Below are 22,900 nucleotides of genomic sequence, written 5' to 3'. Positions count from 1 at the left end.
ATCAACACTTTTATGTTTGGCGTTCCGAAACCCACCTTATCTCAGGCTGAAAAGCGTTTTTGTGCATTGTGCCATAACTTTTCAGGGAAGCTTCAGAACATGAAATTTTAACCTCCCACTATAGCAGAAAGGGTCTTTCTAGTAGTTGCACATCAAATCTAAACTGTCTGAAGTGTTTTTCTAAAGTTATTAACACTTTTATGTTTGGCGTTCCGAAACCCACCTTATCTCAGGCTGAAAAGCGTTTTTGTGCATTGTGCCATAACTTTTCAGGGAAGCTTCAGAACATGAAATTTTAACCTCCCACTATAGCAGAAAGGGTCTTTCTAGTAGTTGCACATCAAATCGAAACTGTCTGAAGTGTTTTTCCAAAGTTATTAACACTTTTATGTTTGGCGTTCCGAAACCCACCTTATCTCAGGCTGAAAAGCGTTTTTGTGCATTGTGCCATAACTTTTTAGCGAAGCTTCAGAACATGAAATTTTAACCTCCCACTATAGCAGAAAGGGTCTTTCTAGTAGTTGCACATCAAATCTAAACTGTCTGAAGTGTTTTTCCAAAGTTATTAACACTTTTATGTTTGGCGTTCCGAAACCCACCTTATCTCAGGCTGAAAAGCGTTTTTGTGCATTGTGCCATAACTTTTCAGGGAAGCTTCAGAACATGAAATTTTAACCTCCCACTATAGCAGAAAGGGTCTTTCTAGTAGTTGCACATCAAATCTAAACTGTCTGAAGTGTTTTTCCAAAGTTATCAACACTTTTATGTTTGGCGTTCCGAAACCCACCTTATCTCAGGCTGAAAAGCGTTTTTGTGCATTGTGCCATAACTTTTCAGGGAAGCTTCAGAACATGAAATTTTAACCTCCCACTATAGCAGAAAGGGTCTTTCTAGTAGTTGCACATCAAATCTAAACTGTCTGAAGTGTTTTTCCAAAGTTATCAACACTTTTATGTTTGGCGTTCCGAAACCCACCTTATCTCAGGCTGAAAAGCGTTTTTGTGCATTGTGCCATAACTTTTCAGGGAAGCTTCAGAACATGAAATTTTAACCTCCCACTATAGCAGAAAGGGTCTTTCTAGTAGTTGCACATCAAATCTAAACTGTCTGAAGTGTTTTTCCAAAGTTATTAACACTTTTATGTTTGGCGTTCCGAAACCCACCTTATCTCAGGCTGAAAAGCGTTTTTGTGCATTGTGCCATAACTTTTCAGGGAAGCTTCAGAACATGAAATTTTAACCTCCCACTATAGCAGAAAGGGTCTTTCTAGTAGTTGCACATCAAATCTAAACTGTCTGAATTGTTTTTCCAAAGTTATTAACACTTTTATGTTTGGCGTTCCGAAACCCACCTTATCTCAGGCTGAAAAGCGTTTTTGTGCATTGTGCCATAACTTTTCAGGGAAGCTTCAGAACATGAAATTTTAACCTCCCACTATAGCAGAAAGGGTCTTTCTAGTAGTTGCACATCAAATCTAAACTGTCTGAAGTGTTTTTCCAAAGTGATCAACACTTTTATGTTTGGCGTTCCGAAACCCACCTTATCTCCGGCTGAAAAGCGTTTTTGTGCATTGTGCCATAACTTTTCAGGGAAGCTTCAGAACATGAAATTTTAACCTCCCACTATAGCAGAAAGGGTCTTTCTAGTAGTTGCACATCAAATCTAAGCTGTCTGAAGTGTTTTTCAAAAGTTATCAACACTTTTATGTTTGGCGTTCCGAAACCCACCTTATCTCAGGCTGAAAAGCGTTTTTGTGCATTGTGCCATAACTTTTCAGGGAAGCTTCAGAACATGAAATTTTAACCTCCCACTATAGCAGAAAGGGTCTTTCTAGTAGTTGCACATCAAATCTAAACTGTCTGAAGTGTTTTTCCAAAGTTATTAACACTTTTATGTTTGGCGTTCCGAAACCCACCTTATCTCAGGCTGAAAAGCGTTTTTGTGCATTGTGCCATAACTTTTCAGGGAAGCTTCAGAACATGAAATTTTAACCTCCCACTATAGCAGAAAGGGTCTTTCTAGTAGTTGCACATCAAATCTAAGCTGTCTGAAGTGTTTTTCAAAAGTTATTAACACTTTTATGTTTGGCGTTCCGAAACCCACCTTATCTCAGGCTGAAAAGCGTTTTTGTGCATTGTGCCATAACTTTTCAGGGAAGCTTCAGAACATGAAATTTTAACCTCCCACTATAGCAGAAAGGGTCTTTCTAGTAGTTGCACATCAAATCTAAACTGTCTGAAGTGTTTTTCCAAAGTTATCAACACTTTTATGTTTGGCGTTCCGAAACCCACCTTATCTCAGGCTGAAAAGCGTTTTTGTGCATTGTGCCATAACTTTTCAGGGAAGCTTCAGAACATGAAATTTTAACCTCCCACTATAGCAGAAAGGGTCTTTCTAGTAGTTGCACATCAAATCTAAGCTGTCTGAAGTGTTTTTCAAAAGTTATCAACACTTTTATGTTTGGCGTTCCGAAACCCACCTTATCTCAGGCTGAAAAGCGTTTTTGTGCATTGTGCCATAACTTTTCAGGGAAGCTTCAGAACATGAAATTTTAACCTCCCACTATAGCAGAAAGGGTCTTTCTAGTAGTTGCACATCAAATCTAAGCTGTCTGAAGTGTTTTTCAAAAGTTATCAACACTTTTATGTTTGGCGTTCCGAAACCCACCTTATCTCAGGCTGAAAAGCGTTTTTGTGCATTGTGCCATAACTTTTCAGGGAAGCTTCAGAACATGAAATTTTAACCTCCCACTATAGCAGAAAGGGTCTTTCTAGTAGTTGCACATCAAATCTAAACTGTCTGAAGTGTTTTTCCAAAGTTATTAACACTTTTGTGTTTGGCGTTCCGAAACCCACCTTATCTCAGGCTGAAAAGCGTTTTTGTGCATTGTGCCATAACTTTTCAGGGAAGCTTCAGAACATGAAATTTTAACCTCCCACTATAGCAGAAAGGGTCTTTCTAGTAGTTGCACATCAAATCTAAACTGTCTGAATTGTTTTTCCAAAGTTATTAACACTTTTATGTTTGGCGTTCCGAAACCCACCTTATCTCAGGCTGAAAAGCGTTTTTGTGCATTGTGCCATAACTTTTCAGGGAAGATTCAGAACATGAAATTTTAACCTCCCACTATAGCAGAAAGGGTCTTTCTAGTAGTTGCACATCAAATCTAAACTGTCTGAAGTGTTTTTCCAAAGTGATCAACACTTTTATGTTTGGCGTTCCGAAACCCACCTTATCTCCGGCTGAAAAGCGTTTTTGTGCATTGTGCCATAACTTTACGGGGAAGCTTCAGAACATGAAATTTTAACCTCCCACTATAGCAGAAAGGGTCTTTCTAGTAGTTGCACATCAAATCTAAGCTGTCTGAAGTGTTTTTCAAAAGTTATCAACACTTTTAAGTTTGGCGTTCCGAAACCCACCTTATCTCAGGCTGAAAAGCGTTTTTGTGCATTGTGCCATAACTTTTCAGGGAAGCTTCAGAACATGAAATTTTAACCTCCCACTATAGCAGAAAGGGTCTTTCTAGTAGTTGCACATCAAATCTAAACTGTCTGAAGTGTTTTTCCAAAGTTATTAACACTTTTATGTTTGGCGTTCCGAAACCCACCTTATCTCAGGCTGAAAAGCGTTTTTGTGCATTGTGCCATAACTTTTCAGGGAAGCTTCAGAACATGAAATTTTAACCTCCCACTATAGCAGAAAGGGTCTTTCTAGTAGTTGCACATCAAATCTAAACTGTCTGAAGTGTTTTTCAAAAGTTATTAACACTTTTATGTTTGGCGTTCCGAAACCCACCTTATCTCAGGCTGAAAAGCGTTTTTGTGCATTGTGCCATAACTTTTCAGGGAAGCTTCAGAACATGAAATTTTAACCTCCCACTATAGCAGAAAGGGTCTTTCTAGTAGTTGCACATCAAATCTAAACTGTCTGAAGTGTTTTTCCAAAGTTATCAACACTTTTATGTTTGGCGTTCCGAAACCCACCTTATCTCAGGCTGAAAAGCGTTTTTGTGCATTGTGCCATAACTTTTCAGGGAAGCTTCAGAACATGAAATTTTAACCTCCCACTATAGCAGAAAGGGTCTTTCTAGTAGTTGCACATCAAATCTAAGCTGTCTGAAGTGTTTTTCAAAAGTTATCAACACTTTTATGTTTGGCGTTCCGAAACCCACCTTATCTCAGGCTGAAAAGCGTTTTTGTGCATTGTGCCATAACTTTTCAGGGAAGCTTCAGAACATGAAATTTTAACCTCCCACTATAGCAGAAAGGGTCTTTCTAGTAGTTGCACATCAAATCTAAACTGTCTGAAGTGTTTTTCCAAAGTTATCAACACTTTTATGTTTGGCGTTCCGAAACCCACCTTATCTCAGGCTGAAAAGCGTTTTTGTGCATTGTGCCATAACTTTTCAGGGAAGCTTCAGAACATGAAATTTTAACCTCCCACTATAGCAGAAAGGGTCTTTCTAGTAGTTGCACATCAAATCTAAACTGTCTGAAGTGTTTTTCAAAAGTTATCAACACTTTTATGTTTGGCGTTCCGAAACCCACCTTATCTCAGGCTGAAAAGCGTTTTTACGCATTGTGCCATAACTTTTCAGGGAAGCTTCAGAACATGAAATTTTAACCTCCCACTATAGCAGAAAGGGTCTTTCTAGTAGGTGCACATCAAATCTAAGCTCTCTGAAGTGTTTTTCGAAAGTTATCAACACTTTTATGTTTGGCGTTCCGAAACCCACCTTATCTCAGGCTGAAAAGCGTTTTTGTGCATTGTGCCATAACTTTTCAGGGAAGCTTCAGAACATGAAATTTTAACCTCCCACTATAGCAGAAAGGGTCGTTCTAGTAGTTGCACATCAAATCTAAACTGTCTGAAGTGTTTTTCCAAAGTTATTAACACTTTTATGTTTGGCGTTCCGAAACCCACCTTATCTCAGGCTGAAAAGCGTTTTTGTGCATTGTGCCATAACTTTTCAGGGAAGCTTCAGAACATGAAATTTTAACATCCCACTATAGCAGAAAGGGTCTTTCTAGTAGGTGCACATCAAATCTAAGCTGTCTGAAGTGTTTTTCGAAAGTTATCAACACTTTTATGTTTGGCGTTCCGAAACCCACCTTATCTCAGGCTGAAAAGCGTTTTTGTGCATTGTGCCATAACTTTTCAGGGAAGCTTCAGAACATGAAATTTTAACCTCCCACTATAGCAGAAAGGGTCTTTCTAGTAGTTGCACATCAAATCTAAACTGTCTGAAGTGTTTTTCTAAAGTTATTAACACTTTTATGTTTGGCGTTCCGAAACCCACCTTATCTCAGGCTGAAAAGCGTTTTTGTGCATTGTGCCATAACTTTTCAGGGAAGCTTCAGAACATGAAATTTTAACCTCCCACTATAGCAGAAAGGGTCTTTCTAGTAGTTGCACATCAAATCGAAACTGTCTGAAGTGTTTTTCCAAAGTTATTAACACTTTTATGTTTGGCGTTCCGAAACCCACCTTATCTCAGGCTGAAAAGCGTTTTTGTGCATTGTGCCATAACTTTTTAGCGAAGCTTCAGAACATGAAATTTTAACCTCCCACTATAGCAGAAAGGGTCTTTCTAGTAGTTGCACATCAAATCTAAACTGTCTGAAGTGTTTTTCCAAAGTTATTAACACTTTTATGTTTGGCGTTCCGAAACCCACCTTATCTCAGGCTGAAAAGCGTTTTTGTGCATTGTGCCATAACTTTTCAGGGAAGCTTCAGAACATGAAATTTTAACCTCCCACTATAGCAGAAAGGGTCTTTCTAGTAGTTGCACATCAAATCTAAACTGTCTGAAGTGTTTTTCCAAAGTTATCAACACTTTTATGTTTGGCGTTCCGAAACCCACCTTATCTCAGGCTGAAAAGCGTTTTTGTGCATTGTGCCATAACTTTTCAGGGAAGCTTCAGAACATGAAATTTTAACCTCCCACTATAGCAGAAAGGGTCTTTCTAGTAGTTGCACATCAAATCTAAACTGTCTGAAGTGTTTTTCCAAAGTTATCAACACTTTTATGTTTGGCGTTCCGAAACCCACCTTATCTCAGGCTGAAAAGCGTTTTTGTGCATTGTGCCATAACTTTTCAGGGAAGCTTCAGAACATGAAATTTTAACCTCCCACTATAGCAGAAAGGGTCTTTCTAGTAGTTGCACATCAAATCTAAGCTGTCTGAAGTGTTTTTCAAAAGTTATCTACACTTTAATGTTTGGCGTTCCGAAACCCACCTTATCTCAGGCTGAAAAGCGTTTTTGTGCATTGTGCCATAACTTTTCAGGGAAGCTTCAGAACATGAAATTTTAACCTCCCACTATAGCAGAAAGGGTCTTTCTAGTAGTTGCACATCAAATCTAAACTGTCTGAAGTGTTTTTCCAAAGTTATTAACACTTTTATGTTTGGCGTTCCGAAACCCACCTTATCTCAGGCTGAAAAGCGTTTTTGTGCATTGTGCCATAACTTTTCAGGGAAGCTTCAGAACATGAAATTTTAACCTCCCACTATAGCAGAAAGGGTCTTTCTAGTAGTTGCACATCAAATCTAAACTGTCTGAATTGTTTTTCCAAAGTTATTAACACTTTTATGTTTGGCGTTCCGAAACCCACCTTATCTCAGGCTGAAAAGCGTTTTTGTGCATTGTGCCATAACTTTTCAGGGAAGCTTCAGAACATGAAATTTTAACCTCCCACTATAGCAGAAAGGGTCTTTCTAGTAGTTGCACATCAAATCTAAACTGTCTGAAGTGTTTTTCCAAAGTGATCAACACTTTTATGTTTGGCGTTCCGAAACCCACCTTATCTCCGGCTGAAAAGCGTTTTTGTGCATTGTGCCATAACTTTTCAGGGAAGCTTCAGAACATGAAATTTTAACCTCCCACTATAGCAGAAAGGGTCTTTCTAGTAGTTGCACATCAAATCTAAGCTGTCTGAAGTGTTTTTCAAAAGTTATCAACACTTTTATGTTTGGCGTTCCGAAACCCACCTTATCTCAGGCTGAAAAGCGTTTTTGTGCATTGTGCCATAACTTTTCAGGGAAGCTTCAGAACATGAAATTTTAACCTCCCACTATAGCAGAAAGGGTCTTTCTAGTAGTTGCACATCAAATCTAAACTGTCTGAAGTGTTTTTCCAAAGTTATTAACACTTTTATGTTTGGCGTTCCGAAACCCACCTTATCTCAGGCTGAAAAGCGTTTTTGTGCATTGTGCCATAACTTTTCAGGGAAGCTTCAGAACATGAAATTTTAACCTCCCACTATAGCAGAAAGGGTCTTTCTAGTAGTTGCACATCAAATCTAAGCTGTCTGAAGTGTTTTTCAAAAGTTATTAACACTTTTATGTTTGGCGTTCCGAAACCCACCTTATCTCAGGCTGAAAAGCGTTTTTGTGCATTGTGCCATAACTTTTCAGGGAAGCTTCAGAACATGAAATTTTAACCTCCCACTATAGCAGAAAGGGTCTTTCTAGTAGTTGCACATCAAATCTAAACTGTCTGAAGTGTTTTTCCAAAGTTATCAACACTTTTATGTTTGGCGTTCCGAAACCCACCTTATCTCAGGCTGAAAAGCGTTTTTGTGCATTGTGCCATAACTTTTCAGGGAAGCTTCAGAACATGAAATTTTAACCTCCCACTATAGCAGAAAGGGTCTTTCTAGTAGTTGCACATCAAATCTAAGCTGTCTGAAGTGTTTTTCAAAAGTTATCAACACTTTTATGTTTGGCGTTCCGAAACCCACCTTATCTCAGGCTGAAAAGCGTTTTTGTGCATTGTGCCATAACTTTTCAGGGAAGCTTCAGAACATGAAATTTTAACCTCCCACTATAGCAGAAAGGGTCTTTCTAGTAGTTGCACATCAAATCTAAGCTGTCTGAAGTGTTTTTCAAAAGTTATCAACACTTTTATGTTTGGCGTTCCGAAACCCACCTTATCTCAGGCTGAAAAGCGTTTTTGTGCATTGTGCCATAACTTTTCAGGGAAGCTTCAGAACATGAAATTTTAACCTCCCACTATAGCAGAAAGGGTCTTTCTAGTAGTTGCACATCAAATCTAAACTGTCTGAAGTGTTTTTCCAAAGTTATTAACACTTTTGTGTTTGGCGTTCCGAAACCCACCTTATCTCAGGCTGAAAAGCGTTTTTGTGCATTGTGCCATAACTTTTCAGGGAAGCTTCAGAACATGAAATTTTAACCTCCCACTATAGCAGAAAGGGTCTTTCTAGTAGTTGCACATCAAATCTAAACTGTCTGAATTGTTTTTCCAAAGTTATTAACACTTTTATGTTTGGCGTTCCGAAACCCACCTTATCTCAGGCTGAAAAGCGTTTTTGTGCATTGTGCCATAACTTTTCAGGGAAGCTTCAGAACATGAAATTTTAACCTCCCACTATAGCAGAAAGGGTCTTTCTAGTAGTTGCACATCAAATCTAAACTGTCTGAAGTGTTTTTCCAAAGTGATCAACACTTTTATGTTTGGCGTTCCGAAACCCACCTTATCTCCGGCTGAAAAGCGTTTTTGTGCATTGTGCCATAACTTTTCGGGGAAGCTTCAGAACATGAAATTTTAACCTCCCACTATAGCAGAAAGGGTCTTTCTAGTAGTTGCACATCAAATCTAAGCTGTCTGAAGTGTTTTTCAAAAGTTATCAACACTTTTATGTTTGGCGTTCCGAAACCCACCTTATCTCAGGCTGAAAAGCGTTTTTGTGCATTGTGCCATAACTTTTCAGGGAAGCTTCAGAACATGAAATTTTAACCTCCCACTATAGCAGAAAGGGTCTTTCTAGTAGTTGCACATCAAATCTAAACTGTCTGAAGTGTTTTTCCAAAGTTATTAACACTTTTATGTTTGGCGTTCCGAAACCCACCTTATCTCAGGCTGAAAAGCGTTTTTGTGCATTGTGCCATAACTTTTCAGGGAAGCTTCAGAACATGAAATTTTAACCTCCCACTATAGCAGAAAGGGTCTTTCTAGTAGTTGCACATCAAATCTAAACTGTCTGAAGTGTTTTTCAAAAGTTATTAACACTTTTATGTTTGGCGTTCCGAAACCCACCTTATCTCAGGCTGAAAAGCGTTTTTGTGCATTGTGCCATAACTTTTCAGGGAAGCTTCAGAACATGAAATTTTAACCTCCCACTATAGCAGAAAGGGTCTTTCTAGTAGTTGCACATCAAATCTAAACTGTCTGAAGTGTTTTTCCAAAGTTATCAACACTTTTATGTTTGGCGTTCCGAAACCCACCTTATCTCAGGCTGAAAAGCGTTTTTGTGCATTGTGCCATAACTTTTCAGGGAAGCTTCAGAACATGAAATTTTAACCTCCCACTATAGCAGAAAGGGTCTTTCTAGTAGTTGCACATCAAATCTAAGCTGTCTGAAGTGTTTTTCAAAAGTTATCAACACTTTTATGTTTGGCGTTCCGAAACCCACCTTATCTCAGGCTGAAAAGCGTTTTTGTGCATTGTGCCATAACTTTTCAGGGAAGCTTCAGAACATGAAATTTTAACCTCCCACTATAGCAGAAAGGGTCTTTCTAGTGGTTGCACATCAAATCTAAACTGTCTGAAGTGTTTTTCCAAAGTCATTAACACTTTTATGTTTGGCGTTCCGAAACCCACCTTATCTCAGGCTGAAAAGCGTTTTTGTGCATTGTGCCATAACTTTTCAGGGAAGCTTCAGAACATGAAATTTTAACCTCCCACTATAGCAGAAAGGGTCTTTCTAGTAGTTGCACATCAAATCTAAACTGTCTGAAGTGTTTTTCCAAAGTTATCAACACTTTTATGTTTGGCGTTCCGAAACCCACCTTATCTCAGGCTGAAAAGCGTTTTTGTGCATTGTGCCATAACTTTTCAGGGAAGCTTCAGAACATGAAATTTTAACCTCCCACTATAGCAGAAAGGGTCTTTCTAGTAGTTGCACATCAAATCTAAGCTGTCTGAAGTGTTTTTCAAAAGTTATCAACACTTTTATGTTTGGCGTTCCGAAACCCACCTTATCTCAGGCTGAAAAGCGTTTTTGTGCATTGTGCCATAACTTTTCAGGAAAGCTTCAGAACATGAAATTTTAACCTCCCACTATAGCAGAAAGGGTCTTTCTAGTAGTTGCACATCAAATCTAAACTGTCTGAAGTGTTTTTCCAAAGTTATTAACACTTTTATGTTTGGCGTTCCGAAACCCACCTTATCTCAGGCTGAAAAGCGTTTTTGTGCATTGTGCCATAACTTTTCAGGGAAGCTTCAGAACATGAAATTTTAACCTCCCACTATAGCAGAAAGGGTCTTTCTAGTAGTTGCACATCAAATCTAAACTGTCTGAAGTGTTTTTCCAAAGTTATCAACACTTTTATGTTTGGCGTTCCGAAACCCACCTTATCTCAGGCTGAAAAGCGTTTTTGTGCATTGTGCCATAACTTTTCAGGGAAGCTTCAGAACATGAAATTTTAACCTCCCACTATAGCAGAAAGGGTCTTTCTAGTAGGTGCACATCAAATCTAAACTGTCTGAAGTGTTTTTCCAAAGTTATCAACACTTTTATGTTTGGCGTTCCGAAACCCACCTTATCTCAGGCTGAAAAGCGTTTTTACGCATTGTGCCATAACTTTTCAACGAAGCTTCAGAACATGAAATTTTAACCTCCCACTATAGCAGAAAGGGTCTTTCTAGTAGGTGCACATCAAATCTAAGCTCTCTGAAGTGTTTTTCGAAAGTTATCAACACTTTTATGTTTGGCGTTCCGAAACCCACCTTATCTCAGGCTGAAAAGCGTTTTTGTGCATTGTGCCATAACTTTTCAGGGAAGCTTCAGAACATGAAATTTTAACCTCCCACTATAGCAGAAAGGGTCGTTCTAGTAGTTGCACATCAAATCTAAACTGTCTGAAGTGTTTTTCCAAAGTTATTAACACTTTTATGTTTGGCGTTCCGAAACCCACCTTATCTCAGGCTGAAAAGCGTTTTTGTGCATTGTGCCATAACTTTTCAGGGAAGCTTCAGAACATGAAATTTTAACCTCCCACTATAGCAGAAAGGGTCTTTCTAGTAGGTGCATAGCAAATCTAAGCTGTCTGAAGTGTTTTTCGAAAGTTATCAACACTTTTATGTTTGGCGTTCCGAAACCCACCTTATCTCAGGCTGAAAAGCGTTTTCTGTGCATTGTGCCATAACTTTTCAGGGAAGCTTCAGAACATGAAATTTTAACCTCCCACTATAGCAGAAAGGGTCTTTCTAGTAGTTGCACATCAAATCTAAACTGTCTGAAGTGTTTTTCTAAAGTTATCAACACTTTTATGTTTGGCGTTCCGAAACCCACCTTATCTCAGGCTGAAAAGCGTTTTTGTGCATTGTGCCATAACTTTTCAGGGAAGCTTCAGAACATGAAATTTTAACCTCCCACTATAGCAGAAAGGGTCTTTCTAGTAGTTGCACATCAAATCTAAACTGTCTGAAGTGTTTTTCCAAAGTTATTAACACTTTTATGTTTGGCGTTCCGAAACCCACCTTATCTCAGGCTGAAAGGCGTTTTTACGCATTGTGCCATAACTTTTCAGGGAAGCTTCAGAACATGAAATTTTAACCTCCCACTATAGCAGAAAGGGTCTTTCTAGTAGGTGCACATCAAATCTAAGCTGTCTGAAGTGTTTTTCGAAAGTTATCAACACTTTTATGTTTGGCGTTCCGAAACCCACCTTATCTCAGGCTGAAAAGCGTTTTTGTGCATTGTGCCATAACTTTTCAGGGAAGCTTCAGAACATGAAATTTTAACCTCCCACTATAGCAGAAAGGGTCTTTCTAGTAGTTGCACATCAAATCTAAACTGTCTGAAGTGTTTTTCCAAAGTTATCAACACTTTTATGTTTGGCGTTCCGAAACCCACCTTATCTCAGGCTGAAAAGCGTTTTTACGCATTGTGCCATAACTTTTCAGGGAAGCTTCAGAACATGAAATTTTAACCTCCCACTATAGCAGAAAGGGTCTTTCTAGTAGGTGCACATCAAATCTAAGCTCTCTGAAGTGTTTTTCGAAAGTTATCAACACTTTTATGTTTGGCGTTCCGAAACCCACCTTATCTCAGGCTGAAAAGCGTTTTTGTGCATTGTGCCATAACTTTTCAGGGAAGCTTCAGAACATGAAATTTTAACCTCCCACTATAGCAGAAATGGTCTTTCTAGTAGTTGCACATCAAATCTAAACTGTCTGAAGTGTTTTTCCAAAGTTATTAAGACTTTTATGTTTGGCGTTCCGAAACCCACCTTATCTCAGGCTGATAAGCGTTTTTGTGCATTGTGCCATAACTTTTCAGGGAAGCTTCAGAACATGAAATTTTAACCTCCCACTATAGCAGAAAGGGTCTTTCTAGTAGTTGCACATCAAATCTAAACTGTCTGAAGTGTTTTTCCAAAGTTATCAACACTTTTATGTTTGGCGTTCCGAAACCCACCTTATCTCAGGCTGAAAAGCGTTTTTGTGCATTGTGCCATAACTTTTCAGGGAAGCTTCAGAACATGAAATTTTAACCTCCCACTATAGCAGAAAGGGTCTTTTTAGTAGTTGCACATCAAATCTAAGCTGTCTGAAGTGTTTTTCAAAAGTTATCAACACTTTTATGTTTGGCGTTCCGAAACCCACCTTATCTCAGGCTGAAAAGCGTTTTTGTGCATTGTGCCATAACTTTTCAGGGAAGCTTCAGAACATGAAATTTTAACCTCCCACTATAGCAGAAAGGGTCTTTCTAGTAGTTGCACATCAAATCTAAACTGTCTGAAGTGTTTTTCCAAAGTTATTAACACTTTTATGTTTGGCGTTCCGAAACCCACCTTATCTCAGGCTGAAAAGCGTTTTTGTGCATTGTGCCATAACTTTTCAGGGAAGCTTCAGAACATGAAATTTTAACCTCCCACTTTAGCAGAAAGGGTCTTTCTAGTAGTTGCACATCAAATCTAAACTGTCTGAAGTGTTTTTCCAAAGTTATTAACACTTTTATGTTTGGCGTTCCGAAACCCACCTTATCTCAGGCTGAAAAGCGTTTTTGTGCATTGTGCCATAACTTTTCAGGGAAGCTTCAGAACATGAAATTTTAACCTCCCACTATAGCAGAAAGGGTCTTTCTAGTAGTTGCACATCAAATCTAAACTGTCTGAAGTGTTTTTCCAAAGTTATTAACACTTTTATGTTTGGCGTTCCGAAACCCACCTTATCTCAGGCTGAAAAGCGTTTTTGTGCATTGTGCCATAACTTTTCAGGGAAGCTTCAGAACATGAAATTTTAACCTCCCACTATAGCAGAAAGGGTCTTTCTAGTAGTTGCACATCAAATCTAAGCTGTCTGAAGTGTTTTTCAAAAGTTATCAACACTTTTATGTTTGGCGTTCCGAAACCCACCTTATCTCAGGCTGAAAAGCGTTTTTGTGCATTGTGCCATAACTTTTCAGGGAAGCTTCAGAACATGAAATTTTAACCTCCCACTATAGCAGAAAGGGTCTTTCTAGTAGTTGCACATCAAATCTAAACTGTCTGAAGTGTTTTTCCAAAGTTATTAACACTTTTATGTTTGGCGTTCCGAAACCCACCTTATCTCAGGCTGAAAAGCGTTTTTGTGCATTGTGCCATAACTTTTCAGGGAAGCTTCAGAACATGAAATTTTAACCTCCCACTATAGCAGAAAGGGTCTTTCTAGTAGTTGCACATCAAATCTAAACTGTCTGAAGTGTTTTTCCAAAGTTATTAACACTTTTATGTTTGGCGTTCCGAAACCCACCTTATCTCAGGCTGAAAAGCGTTTTTGTGCATTGTGCCATAACTTTTCAGGGAAGCTTCAGAACATGAAATTTTAACCTCCCACTATAGCAGAAAGGGTCGTTCTAGTAGTTGCACATCAAATCTAAACTGTCTGAAGTGTTTTTCCAAAGTTATTAACACTTTTATGTTTGGCGTTCCGAAACCCACCTTATCTCAGGCTGAAAAGCGTTTTTGTGCATTGTGCCATAACTTTTCAGGGAAGCTTCAGAACATGAAATTTTAACCTCCCACTATAGCAGAAAGGGTCTTTCTAGTAGGTGCATATCAAATCTAAGCTGTCTGAAGTGTTTTTCGAAAGTTATCAACACTTTTATGTTTGGCGTTCCGAAACCCACCTTATCTCAGGCTGAAAAGCGTTTTTGTGCATTGTGCCATAACTTTTCAGGGAAGCTTCAGAACATGAAATTTTAACCTCCCACTATAGCAGAAAGGGTCTTTCTAGTAGTTGCACATCAAATCTAAACTGTCTGAAGTGTTTTTCTAAAGTTATTAACACTTTTATGTTTGGCGTTCCGAAACCCACCTTATCTCAGGCTGAAAAGCGTTTTTGTGCATTGTGCCATAACTTTTCAGGGAAGCTTCAGAACATGAAATTTTAACCTCCCACTATAGCAGAAAGGGTCTTTCTAGTAGTTGCACATCAAATCTAAACTGTCTGAAGTGTTTTTCCAAAGTTATCAACACTTTTATGTTTGGCGTTCCGAAACCCACCTTATCTCAGGCTGAAAAGCGTTTTTGTGCATTGTGCCATAACTTTTCAGGGAAGCTTCAGAACATGAAATTTTAACCTCCCACTATAGCAGAAAGGGTCTTTCTAGTAGGTGCACATCAAATCTAAACTGTCTGAAGTGTTTTTCCAAAGTTATCAACACTTTTATGTTTGGCGTTCCGAAACCCACCTTATCTCAGGCTGAAAAGCGTTTTTACGCATTGTGCCATAACTTTTCAACGAAGCTTCAGAACATGAAATTTTAACCTCCCACTATAGCAGAAAGGGTCTTTCTAGTAGGTGCACATCAAATCTAAACTGTCTGAAGTGTTTTTCCAAAGTTATTAACACTTTTATGTTTGGCGTTCCGAAACCCACCTTATCTCAGGCTGAAAAGCGTTTTTGTGCATTGTGCCATAACTTTTCAGGGAAGCTTCAGAACATGAAATTTTAACCTCCCACTATAGCAGAAAGGGTCTTTCTAGTAGTTGCACATCAAATCTAAACTGTCTGAAGTGTTTTTCCAAAGTTATTAACACTTTTATGTTTGGCGTTCCGAAACCCACCTTATCTCAGGCTGAAAAGCGTTTTTGTGCATTGTGCCATAACTTTTCAGGGAAGCTTCAGAACATGAAATTTTAACCTCCCACTATAGCAGAAAGGGTCTTTCTAGTAGTTGCACATCAAATCTAAACTGTCTGAAGTGTTTTTCCAAAGTTATTAACACTTTTATGTTTGGCGTTCCGAAACCCACCTTATCTCAGGCTGAAAAGCGTTTTTGTGCATTGTGCCATAACTTTTCAGGGAAGCTTCAGAACATGAAATTTTAACCTCCCACTATAGCAGAAAGGGTCTTTCTAGTAGTTGCACATCAAATCTAAGCTGTCTGAAGTGTTTTTCAAAAGTTATCAACACTTTTATGTTTGGCGTTCCGAAACCCACCTTATCTCAGGCTGAAAAGCGTTTTTACGCATTGTGCCATAACTTTTCAGGGAAGCTTCAGAACATGAAATTTTAACCTCCCACTATAGCAGAAAGGGTCTTTCTAGTAGTTGCACATCAAATCTAAACTGTCTGAAGTGTTTTTCCAAAGTTATTAACACTTTTATGTTTGGCGTTCCGAAACCCACCTTATCTCAGGCTGAAAAGCGTTTTTGTGCATTGTGCCATAACTTTTCAGGGAAGCTTCAGAACATGAAATTTTAACCTCCCACTATAGCAGAAAGGGTCTTTCTAGTAGTTGCACATCAAATCTAAACTGTCTGAAGTGTTTTTCCAAAGTTATCAACACTTTTATGTTTGGCGTTCCGAAACCCACCTTAACTCAGGCTGAAAAGCGTTTTTACGCATTGTGCCATAACTTTTCAGGGAAGCTTCAGAACATGAAATTTTAACCTCCCACTATAGCAGAAAGGGTCTTTCTAGTAGGTGCACATCAAATCTAAGCTGTCTGAAGTGTTTTTCGAAAGTTATCAACACTTTTATGTTTGGCGTTCGGAAACCCTCCTTATCTCAGGCTGAAAAGCGTTTTTGTGCATTGTGCCATAACTTTTCAGGGAAGCTTCAGAACATGAAATTTTAACCTCCCACTATAGCAGAAAGGGTCTTTCTAGTAGTTGCACATCAAATCTAAACTGTCTGAAGTGTTTTTCCAAAGTTATCAACACTTTTATGTTTGGCGTTCCGAAACCCACCTTATCTCAGGCTGAAAAGCGTTTTTACGCATTGTGCCATAACTTTTCAGGGAAGCTTCAGAACATGAAATTTTAACCTCCCACTATAGCAGAAAGGGTCTTTCTAGTAGGTGCACATCAAATCTAAGCTCTCTGAAGTGTTTTTCGAAAGTTATCAACACTTTTATGTTTGGCGTTCCGAAACCCACCTTATCTCAGGCTGAAAAGCGTTTTTGTGCATTGTGCCATAACTTTTCAGGGAAGCTTCAGAACATGAAATTTTAACCTCCCACTATAGCAGAAAGGGTCTTTCTAGTAGTTGCACATCAAATCTAAACTGTCTGAAGTGTTTTTCCAAAGTTATTAACACTTTTATGTTTGGCGTTCCGAAACCCACCTTATCTCAGGCTGAAAAGCGTTTTTGTGCATTGTGCCATAACTTTTCAGGGAAGCTTCAGAACATGAAATTTTAACCTCCCACTATAGCAGAAAGGGTCTTTCTAGTAGTTGCACATCCAATCTAAACTGTCTGAAGTGTTTTTCCAAAGTTATCAACACTTTTATGTTTGGCGTTCCGAAACCCACCTTATCTCAGGCTGAAAAGCGTTTTTGTGCATTGTGCCATAACTTTTCAGGGAAGCTTCAGAACATGAAATTTTAACCTCCCACTATAGCAGTAAGGGTCTTTCTAGTAGTTGCACATCAAATCTAAGCTGTCTGAAGTGTTTTTCAAAAGTTATCAACACTTTTATGTTTGGCGTTCCGAAACCCACCTTATCTCAGGCTGAAAAGCGTTTTTGTGCATTGTGCCATAACTTTTCAGGGAAGCTTCAGAACATGAAATTTTAACCTCCCACTATAGCAGAAAGGGTCTTTCTAGTAGTTGCACATCAAATCTAAACTGTCTGAAGTGTTTTTCCAAAGTTATTAACACTTTTATGTTTGGCGTTCCGAAACCCACCTTATCTCAGGCTGAAAAGCGTTTTTGTGCATTGTGCCATAACTTTTCAGGGAAGCTTCAGAACATGAAATTTTAACCACCCACTATAGCAGAAAGGGTCTTTCTAGTAGTTGCACATCAAATCTAAACTGTCTGAAGTGTTTTTCCAAAGTTATTAACACTTTTATGTTTGGCGTTCCGAAACCCACCTTATCTCAGGCTGAAAAGCGTTTTTGTGCATTGTGCCATAACTTTTCAGGGAAGCTTCAGAACATGAAATTTTAACCTCCCACTATAGCAGAAAGGGTCTTTCTAGTAGTTGCACATCAAATCTAAACTGTCTGAAGTGTTTTTCCAAAGTTATCAACACTTTTATGTTTGGCGTTCCGAAACCCACCTTATCTCAGGCTGAAAAGCGTTTTTGTGCATTGTGCCATAACTTTTCAGGGAAGCTTCAGAACATGAAATTTTAACCTCCCACTATAGCAGAAAGGGTCTTTCTAGTAGGTGCATATCAAATCTAAGCTGTCTGAAGTGTTTTTCGAAAGTTATCAACACTTTTATGTTTGGCGTTCCGAAACCCACCTTATCTCAGGCTGAAAAGCGTTTTTGTGCATTGTGCCATAACTTTTCAGGGAAGCTTCAGAACATGAAATTTTAACCTCCCACTATAGCAGAAAGGGTCTTTCTAGTAGTTGCACATCAAATCTAAACTGTCTGAAGTGTTTTTCTAAAGTTATTAACACTTTTATGTTTGGCGTTCCGAAACCCACCTTATCTCAGGCTGAAAAGCGTTTTTGTGCATTGTGCCATAACTTTTCAGGGAAGCTTCAGAACATGAAATTTTAACCTCCCACTATAGCAGAAAGGGTCTTTCTAGTAGTTGCACATCAAATCTAAACTGTCTGAAGTGTTTTTCCAAAGTTATCAACACTTTTATGTTTGGCGTTCCGAAACCCACCTTATCTCAGGCTGAAAAGCGTTTTTGTGCATTGTGCCATAACTTTTCAGGGAAGCTTCAGAACATGAAATTTTAACCTCCCACTATAGCAGAAAGGGTCTTTCTAGTAGGTGCACATCAAATCTAAACTGTCTGAAGTGTTTTTCCAAAGTTATCAACACTTTTATGTTTGGCGTTCCGAAACCCACCTTATCTCAGGCTGAAAAGCGTTTTTACGCATTGTGCCATAACTTTTCAACGAAGCTTCAGAACATGAAATTTTAACCTCCCACTATAGCAGAAAGGGTCTTTCTAGTAGGTGCACATCAAATCTAAACTGTCTGAAGTGTTTTTCCAAAGTTATTAACACTTTTATGTTTGGCGTTCCGAAACCCACCTTATCTCAGGCTGAAAAGCGTTTTTGTGCATTGTGCCATAACTTTTCAGGGAAGCTTCAGAACATGAAATTTTAACCTCCCACTATAGCAGAAAGGGTCTTTCTAGTAGTTGCACATCAAATCTAAACTGTCTGAAGTGTTTTTCCAAAGTTATTAACACTTTTATGTTTGGCGTTCCGAAACCCACCTTATCTCAGGCTGAAAAGCGTTTTTGTGCATTGTGCCATAACTTTTCAGGGAAGCTTCAGAACATGAAATTTTAACCTCCCACTATAGCAGAAAGGGTCTTTCTAGTAGTTGCACATCAAATCTAAACTGTCTGAAGTGTTTTTCCAAAGTTATTAACACTTTTATGTTTGGCGTTCCGAAACCCACCTTATCTCAGGCTGAAAAGCGTTTTTGTGCATTGTGCCATAACTTTTCAGGGAAGCTTCAGAACATGAAATTTTAACCTCCCACTATAGCAGAAAGGGTCTTTCTAGTAGTTGCACATCAAATCTAAGCTGTCTGAAGTGTTTTTCAAAAGTTATCAACACTTTTATGTTTGGCGTTCCGAAACCCACCTTATCTCAGGCTGAAAAGCGTTTTTACGCATTGTGCCATAACTTTTCAGGGAAGCTTCAGAACATGAAATTTTAACCTCCCACTATAGCAGAAAGGGTCTTTCTAGTAGTTGCACATCAAATCTAAACTGTCTGAAGTGTTTTTCCAAAGTTATTAACACTTTTATGTTTGGCGTTCCGAAACCCACCTTATCTCAGGCTGAAAAGCGTTTTTGTGCATTGTGCCATAACTTTTCAGGGAAGCTTCAGAACATGAAATTTTAACCTCCCACTATAGCAGAAAGGGTCTTTCTAGTAGTTGCACATCAAATCTAAACTGTCTGAAGTGTTTTTCCAAAGTTATCAACACTTTTATGTTTGGCGTTCCGAAACCCACCTTATCTCAGGCTGAAAAGCGTTTTTACGCATTGTGCCATAACTTTTCAGGGAAGCTTCAGAACATGAAATTTTAACCTCCCACTATAGCAGAAAGGGTCTTTCTAGTAGGTGCACATCAAATCTAAGCTGTCTGAAGTGTTTTTCGAAAGTTATCAACACTTTTATGTTTGGCGTTCGGAAACCCTCCTTATCTCAGGCTGAAAAGCGTTTTTGTGCATTGTGCCATAACTTTTCAGGGAAGCTTCAGAACATGAAATTTTAACCTCCCACTATAGCAGAAAGGGTCTTTCTAGTAGTTGCACATCAAATCTAAACTGTCTGAAGTGTTTTTCCAAAGTTATCAACACTTTTATGTTTGGCGTTCCGAAACCCACCTTATCTCAGGCTGAAAAGCGTTTTTACGCATTGTGCCATAACTTTTCAGGGAAGCTTCAGAACATGAAATTTTAACCTCCCACTATAGCAGAAAGGGTCTTTCTAGTAGGTGCACATCAAATCTAAGCTCTCTGAAGTGTTTTTCGAAAGTTATCAACACTTTTATGTTTGGCGTTCCGAAACCCACCTTATCTCAGGCTGAAAAGCGTTTTTGTGCATTGTGCCATAACTTTTCAGGGAAGCTTCAGAACATGAAATTTTAACCTCCCACTATAGCAGAAAGGGTCTTTCTAGTAGTTGCACATCAAATCTAAACTGTCTGAAGTGTTTTTCCAAAGTTATTAACACTTTTATGTTTGGCGTTCCGAAACCCACCTTATCTCAGGCTGAAAAGCGTTTTTGTGCATTGTGCCATAACTTTTCAGGGAAGCTTCAGAACATGAAATTTTAACCTCCCACTATAGCAGAAAGGGTCTTTCTAGTAGTTGCACATCCAATCTAAACTGTCTGAAGTGTTTTTCCAAAGTTATCAACACTTTTATGTTTGGCGTTCCGAAACCCACCTTATCTCAGGCTGAAAAGCGTTTTTGTGCATTGTGCCATAACTTTTCAGGGAAGCTTCAGAACATGAAATTTTAACCTCCCACTATAGCAGTAAGGGTCTTTCTAGTAGTTGCACATCAAATCTAAGCTGTCTGAAGTGTTTTTCAAAAGTTATCAACACTTTTATGTTTGGCGTTCCGAAACCCACCTTATCTCAGGCTGAAAAGCGTTTTTGTGCATTGTGCCATAACTTTTCAGGGAAGCTTCAGAACATGAAATTTTAACCTCCCACTATAGCAGAAAGGGTCTTTCTAGTAGTTGCACATCAAATCTAAACTGTCTGAAGTGTTTTTCCAAAGTTATTAACACTTTTATGTTTGGCGTTCCGAAACCCACCTTATCTCAGGCTGAAAAGCGTTTTTGTGCATTGTGCCATAACTTTTCAGGGAAGCTTCAGAACATGAAATTTTAACCACCCACTATAGCAGAAAGGGTCTTTCTAGTAGTTGCACATCAAATCTAAACTGTCTGAAGTGTTTTTCCAAAGTTATTAACACTTTTATGTTTGGCGTTCCGAAACCCACCTTATCTCAGGCTGAAAAGCGTTTTTGTGCATTGTGCCATAACTTTTCAGGGAAGCTTCAGAACATGAAATTTTAACCTCCCACTATAGCAGAAAGGGTCTTTCTAGTAGTTGCACATCAAATCTAAACTGTCTGAAGTGTTTTTCCAAAGTTATCAACACTTTTATGTTTGGCGTTCCGAAACCCACCTTATCTCAGGCTGAAAAGCGTTTTTACGCATTGTGCCATAACTTTTCAGGGAAGCTTCAGAACATGAAATTTTAACCTCCCACTATAGCAGAAAGGGTCTTTCTAGTAGGTGCACATCAAATGTATGCTCTCTGAAGTGTTTTTCGAAAGTTATCAACACTTTTATGTTTGGCGTTCCGAAACCCACCTTGTCTCAGGCTGAAAAGCGTTTTTGTGCATTGTGCCATAACTTTTCAGGGAAGCTTCAGAACATGAAATTTTAACCTCCCACTATAGCAGAAAGGGTCTTTCTAGTAGTTGCACATCAAATCTAAACTGTCTGAAGTGTTTTTCCAAAGTTATTAACACTTTTATGTTTGGCGTTCCGAAACCCACCTTATCTCAGGCTGAAAAGCGTTTTTGTGCATTGTGCCATAACTTTTCAGGGAAGCTTCAGAACATGAAATTTTAACCTCCCACTATAGCAGAAAGGGTCTTTCTAGTAGTTGCACATCCAATCTAAACTGTCTGAAGTGTTTTTCCAAAGTTATCAACACTTTTATGTTTGGCGTTCCGAAACCCACCTTATCTCAGGCTGAAAAGCGTTTTTGTGCATTGTGCCATAACTTTTCAGGGAAGCTTCTGAACATGAAATTTTAACCTCCCACTATAGCAGAAAGGGTCTTTCTAGTAGTTGCACATCAAATCTAAGCTGTCTGAAGTGTTTTTCAAAAGTTATCAACACTTTTATGTTTGGCGTTCCGAAACCCACCTTATCTCAGGCTGAAAAGCGTTTTTGTGCATTGTGCCATAACTTTTCAGGGAAGCTTCAGAACATGAAATTTTAACCTCCAACTATAGCAGAAAGGGTCTTTCTAGTAGTTGCACATCAAATCTAAACTGTCTGAAGTGTTTTTCCAAAGTTATTAACACTTTTATGTTTGGCGTTCCGAAACCCACCTTATCTCAGGCTGAAAAGCGTTTTTGTGCATTGTGCCATAACTTTTCAGGGAAGCTTCAGAACATGAAATTTTAACCACCCACTATAGCAGAAAGGGTCTTTCTAGTAGTTGCACATCAAATCTAAACTGTCTGAAGTGTTTTTCCAAAGTTATTAACACTTTTATGTTTGGCGTTCCGAAACCCACCTTATCTCAGGCTGAAAAGCGTTTTTGTGCATTGTGCCATAACTTTTCAGGGAAGCTTCAGAACATGAAATTTTAACCTCCCACTATAGCAGAAAGGGTCTTTCTAGTAGTTGCACATCAAATCTAAACTGTCTGAAGTGTTTTTCCAAAGTTATTAACACTTTTATGTTTGGCGTTCCGAAACCCACCTTATCTCAGGCTGAAAAGCGTTTTTGTGCATTGTGCCATAACTTTTCAGGGAAGCTTCAGAACATGAAATTTTAACCACCCACTATAGCAGAAAGGGTCTTTCTAGTAGTTGCACATCAAATCTAAACTGTCTGAAGTGTTTTTCCAAAGTTATTAACACTTTTATGTTTGGCGTTCCGAAACCCACCTTATCTCAGGCTGAAAAGCGTTTTTGTGCATTGTGCCATAACTTTTCAGGGAAGCTTCAGAACATGAAATTTTAACCTCCCACTATAGCAGAAAGGGTCTTTCTAGTAGTTGCACATCAAATCTAAACTGTCTGAAGTGTTTTTCCAAAGTTATCAACACTTTTATGTTTGGAGTTCCGAAACCCACCTTATCTCAGGCTGAAAAGCGTTTTTGTGCATTGTGCCATAACTTTTCAGGGAAGCTTCAGAACATGAAATTTTAACCTCCCACTATAGTAGAAAGGGTCTTTCTAGTAGTTGCAC

This window comes from Synchiropus splendidus, chromosome 6, assembly GCF_027744825.2.
Source record: "Synchiropus splendidus isolate RoL2022-P1 chromosome 6, RoL_Sspl_1.0, whole genome shotgun sequence".
NCBI lineage: Eukaryota > Metazoa > Chordata > Actinopteri > Syngnathiformes > Callionymidae > Synchiropus > Synchiropus splendidus.
Note: the sequence above shows the minus strand (reverse complement) of the source record.